This window comes from Somniosus microcephalus, unplaced genomic scaffold (assembly GCF_052327205.1).
Source record: "Somniosus microcephalus isolate GS21.2 unplaced genomic scaffold, FLI_Smic_1.0 unresolved_chr2, whole genome shotgun sequence".
In the NCBI taxonomy this organism is placed as follows: Eukaryota; Metazoa; Chordata; class Chondrichthyes; order Squaliformes; family Somniosidae; genus Somniosus; species Somniosus microcephalus.
The window spans coordinates 23,710,144-23,715,311 of NW_028225180.1; the positions used below are offsets into that span (position 1 = coordinate 23,710,144).

The 5,168-nt window shown below is 45.7% G+C and overlaps 1 non-coding gene across 1 annotated transcript; it reads left to right on the top strand.

The window, feature by feature from the left end:
* The first annotated feature begins 2,972 nt into the window (after positions 1 to 2,972).
* On the top strand, positions 2,973 to 3,046 carry trnat-ugu (transfer RNA threonine (anticodon UGU)). The gene has a single exon. It is a non-coding gene; the product is annotated as a tRNA-Thr (tRNA).
* Positions 3,047 to 5,168: the final 2,122 nt, after the last annotated feature.

Genomic DNA, 5,168 nt, shown 5'->3' on the forward strand with positions numbered 1-5,168 from the left:
CGGTATTTTTGTGAACAAACATGAATGTTTTTCGATGCTTTGGCAACATAAGATGTAACTTGTCATGCCAATAAAGCGATTTGAATTGAATTGAATTCAATTGAATTGAGTGACAGAAAGATAGAGAGAACCAATCCGAGTGAACCAAATCATTAAAAAATGCAAAGAAACCTACCTGGAACATTGGAACAAAATAACCGAAAGCCAAAGCAGATTAGAATGTTACCGGGCCCTAAAAAGAGAATATAAACTGGCAGACTACCTCACGACCATCAGAGACACAAAACAGAGACAGACCCTCACCAGGTACAGACTAAGAGACCACCAACTGGAAATTGAAAAAGGCAGATACAAGAAATCCTGGCAGCCTAGAGAGAATAGAATATGCGATCAATGTCTGGCCGGCGAGGTTGAAACAGAGATGCATTTCCTCCTAAAATGCGAAAAATTCAACACATCAAGAAACATATTATTCAACAAGCTAAGCCAAACAACCCCAGATTTCAAGGAATTGGATGGCCTGTCAAAATTGAGATTAGTCCTAGGAGAAGGAGACAGACCATACCTTGGGGCCAAATATGTAACAACATGTCACAACCTGAGGACTGTTTAAAATTAAGACTGTTTAAAATTAATATTGAACGTACCAAATGAAGTACAAAGACTGTTTAAAATTAATATTGTTTAAAAGTAATATTGTATGTACCCAACAAATGTCAAATCGATTGACACCTACAGAATGTTGGAAAACTGTACCTTTTTGCTATGTAAGCTTTGGCAATATGGTTCTCTGTAAACTTTCATGCCAATAAAGCATTTGAATTGGAATTGGAATTGGAATTGGATAGAGAGAGAGTGGTAGAGACACAAAGAGGGAGAAATATAGAAAGAAGGAGGCAGAGAGACTGAGAGAGAGATAGAGTGTAACTGAGTTGCCTTGGGACGTTTTAGCATGGGAAAGTTGCTCTATTGTAGTTGTGAGGTGACTATTGAAGAGCCTGAGGCAGGTAACGGGGGATGAGACACAATCTGAGTGGTAAACTGCGCCCTGCCTCATTCTTCAAATGCACAGCGCTGTTCAATTCAATTCAATTCAAATCGCTTTATTGGCATGATGACAAGGTACATCTTATGTTGCCAAAGCATCGAAAAACATTCATGGTTGAACACATAAACACTGATCTATCCATACAGTGTAGAAACAGATATATCCCTGAGTGTATAAATATACATTCATATATAATTTGTATATACTCTTTTCTTATATTTAGTGGTTGTCCCTCTGTTTATGGCAAGCTGTAACATAGTGTGCCGCTAAGGTTACACAATTTCTCTCTTCCCCTAATAGGTATGGGAGTTTTTGGTCATCATTCAAATTTCTGAATTCCGGGCATATTTTTGTGAATTTTGGGTAGAAATTCTCCCTTTTGCCCTGATATTTTCTACAAGCTGTGAGGAAGTGCATCTCTGTCTCCACCACACCCTGACTGCAATGAGAACATATCCTGTCCTCTCTTGGTAGCCGGGTCTGCCTGTGTCTACATTTTTCGATCGCCAGGCTATGTTCAGCATGGCTTTGTCAAGGGTAAATCATGTCTGACAAATCTGATTGAATTTTTCGAGGGGGTGACTAGGGGGGTGGATGAGGGAAATGCTGTGGATGTGGTTTACATGGACTTCAGTAAAGCTTTTGACAAAGTCCCGCATAGGAGACTGGTCAAGAAGGTAAGAGCCCATGGGATCCAGGGTGCCTTGGCGCGTTGGATCCTAAACTGGCTGAGTGGCAGGAGGCAGAGGGTGATGGTCGAAGGATGCTTTTGTGACTGGAAGCCTGTGTCCAGTGGGGTACCTCAGGGATCGGTGCTGGGTCCCTTGTTGTTTGTGATCTACATAAATGATTTGGATGAGAATGTAAAAGGTATGATCAGTAAGTTCGCAGATGACACGAAAATTGGTGGGGTGGTAAATTGCGAGGAGGAAAGCCTCAGGCTACAGGACGATATAAACGGGTTGGTCAGATGGGCGGAAAAGTGGCAAATGGAATTTAACCCTGAAAAGTGCGAGGTGATGCATTTTGGACGGACAACTAAGGCAAGAGAATACACAATGAGTGGTAGGACCCTAGGAAGTACAGAGGGTCAGAGGGACCTTGGTGTACATGTACATAGATCTCTGAAGGCAGCGGAACAGGTAGATAAGGTGGTTGAAAAGGCATATGGGATACTTGCCTTCATTAGCCGAGGCGTAGAATATAAGAGCAGGGAGGTTATGATGGAGCTGTACAAAACGCTGGTGAGGCCACAGCTGGAGTACTGTGTGCAGTTCTGGTCGCCTCACTATAGGAAGGATGTGATTGCTTTGGAGAGCGTGCAGAGAAGATTCACCAGGATGTTACCTGGGATGGAGCGCCTCAGCTATGAAGAAAGACTAAACAGGCTGGGGTTGTTTTCCTTGGAGCAAAGAAGGCTGAGTGGGGACCTGATTGAGGTGTACAAAATGATGAGGGGCATAGATAGGGTAGATAAGGAGGAACTTTTCCCCTTAGTAGGGGGGTCAATAACAAGGGGGCATAGATTCAGGGTAAGGGGCAGGAGATTTAGAGGGGATTTGACGAGGAACTTTTTCACCCAGAGGGTGGTTGGAATCTGGAACTCACTGCCTGAAAGGGTGGTAGAGGCAGGAACCCTCACAACATTCAAGAAGCATTTGGATGAGCACGTGAAATGCCATTGCATACAAGGCTATGGACCAAATGCTGGAAAATGGGATTAGACAGAACAGGGGTGGATGGGCGGCGTGGACACGATGGGCCAAAGGGCCTCTTTCTGTGCTGTAAAACTCTATGACTCTATGACTCTATGACTATGTCTGTACATTGTCAAGGTTTTTCTCAATTTGCTTTCCTTTACCATGGTCAGGTAATCAGCCATGTTGTGTTGCACTAACGGGAATGAGAGCCATCCTGTATCAGTGGCTCCATAGCTCAGGGGTTAGAGCACTGGTCTTGTAAACCTAGGAGTCGTGAGTTTAAATCTCACTGGGGCCTTCGCAAAGTTAGTTTTTGTTTCTGAACTCGCCATTAATCCACCACATGTTTTCTTTTAAGTATGAAACAGTTCAGACACCATCCCAAGAACAGGCTCTCACTCCCCTCCCCTTCTCCTTCCATTCAAATCCCCTGTTCTCCCCGTCACCCTCTCGCTACACATTCCCCTCTCTCTCTCACCTTCTTCACCTCCTCTCTCTACCCTTCCCCCACTCACTCTGTCCTTTCCTCTTGGGGAGACAAGAAGGCGGATGGGGAGAGGGAGAGTAAAGGGAAGGAGAGAGACTGTGGGTGAAGTGCAGAGAGGGCCAGAGATAGAGAGAGGGGAAGGAGAGAGAGTGTGGGGAAAGGGATAGAGAGAGGGGAAGGGGAGAGAGTGTGGGGAAAGGGATAGAGAGAGGGGAAGGAGAGAGAGTGTGGGGAAAGGTATAGAGAGAGGGGAAGGGGAGAGAGTGTGGGGAAAGGAATAGAGAGAGGGGAAGGAGAGAGAGTGTGGGGAAAGGGATAGAGAGAGTGGAAGGGGAGAGAGTGTGGGGAAAGTGATAGAGAGAGGGGAAGGAGAGAGAGTGTGGGGAAAGAGATAGAGAGAGGGGAAGGAGAGAGAGTGTGGGGAAAGGGATAGAGAGAGGGGAAGGAGAGAGAGTGTGGGGAAAGGGATAGAGAGAGGGGAAGAAGAGAGAGTGTGGGGAAAGGGATAGAAAGAGGGGAAGGTGAGAGAGTGTGGGGAAAGAGATAGAGAGAGGGGAAGGAGAGAGAGTGTGGGGAAAGGGATAGAGAGAGGGGAAGGAGAGAGAGTGTGGGGAAAGAGATAGAAAGAGGGGAAGGAGAGACAGTGTGGGGAAAGGGATAGAGAGAAGGGAAGGAGAGAGAATGTGGGGAAAGGGATAGAGAGAGGGGAAGGGGAAAGAGTGTGGGGAAAGGGATAGAGAGAGGGGAAGGGGAGAGAGTGTGGGTGAAGTGGAGAGAGGGGAAGGAGATAGAGGGACGGGAAGGGGACAGAGTGTGGGTGAAGTGGAGAGAGGGGAAGGAGATAGAGGGAGGGGAAGGGGAGAGAGTTTCGGTGAAGTGGAGAGGCAAGGCAATAGAGGGAGGGGAAGTGGAGAGATGGAAGGAGAGAGGCGGAATGGGAGAGAGAGAGTGCAACATATACATAATTGAACTAGCAGACATGCTGGAGCAAAGCGAGTCACCGGGTCTATGTCTCCTGGATGGAGAAGTTAAATCCCTGTTCTATGCGGACGACCTGGTTCTGCTGTCTCCCACAGAACAGTGATTACAGCAACAACTAGACCTACTCGACAAATACTGCCAAAATTGGGCCCTAACAGTAAATCTAAAGAAAACCAACATCATGATTTTTCAAAAAAGGCCCAGGTGTCAGGAAAACAAATACCAGTTTACTCTCAGTGATACCATTATAGGACACACTATGAGCTACACTTACCTTGGTCTAACCATTACAGCATCAGGGAGCTTCAGCATAGCAGTGAATGCACTAAAAGAAAAAGCCCGAAGAGCCCTATATGCAATAAAAAGAAAATTCTACAACATCCAAATCCCAATCAAAATCTGGCTAAAAATATTTGACAGCGTAATCCTGCCAATTGCGCTGTACGGTAGTGAAGTATGGGGCCCGCTCAATCACCATAGCTACACTAAATGGGAAAAACACACAATAGAAGCCCTACATGCAGAATTTTGCTGAAGCATCCTTCGCAGCCAAAGGAAAACACCAACAAATGCATGCAGAGCCGAACTAGGCAGATACCCACTGATAATAAACATGCAAAAACGAGCACTAAACTTCCTAAATCACCTCAAATCTAGCTCCCCAGACACCCTTCATTTTAAAGCCTTCCAGACCCAAGAGCTAAACCCAGAAAAGAGTCCCCTGAGTCAGCTGCTACTGAAACTAAGTACTCCTACTCAGCCGGACCCTGACCAGTCCCAGACCAACACTGCCGTCCAAACACCAATCCGAGTGAACCAAATCATTAAACAAAGCAAAGAAACCTACCTGGAACATTGGAACAAAATAACCAAAAGCCAAAGCAGATTAGAATGTTACCGGGCCCTAAAAAGAGAATATAAACTGGCAGACTATCTCTCGACCATCAGAGAC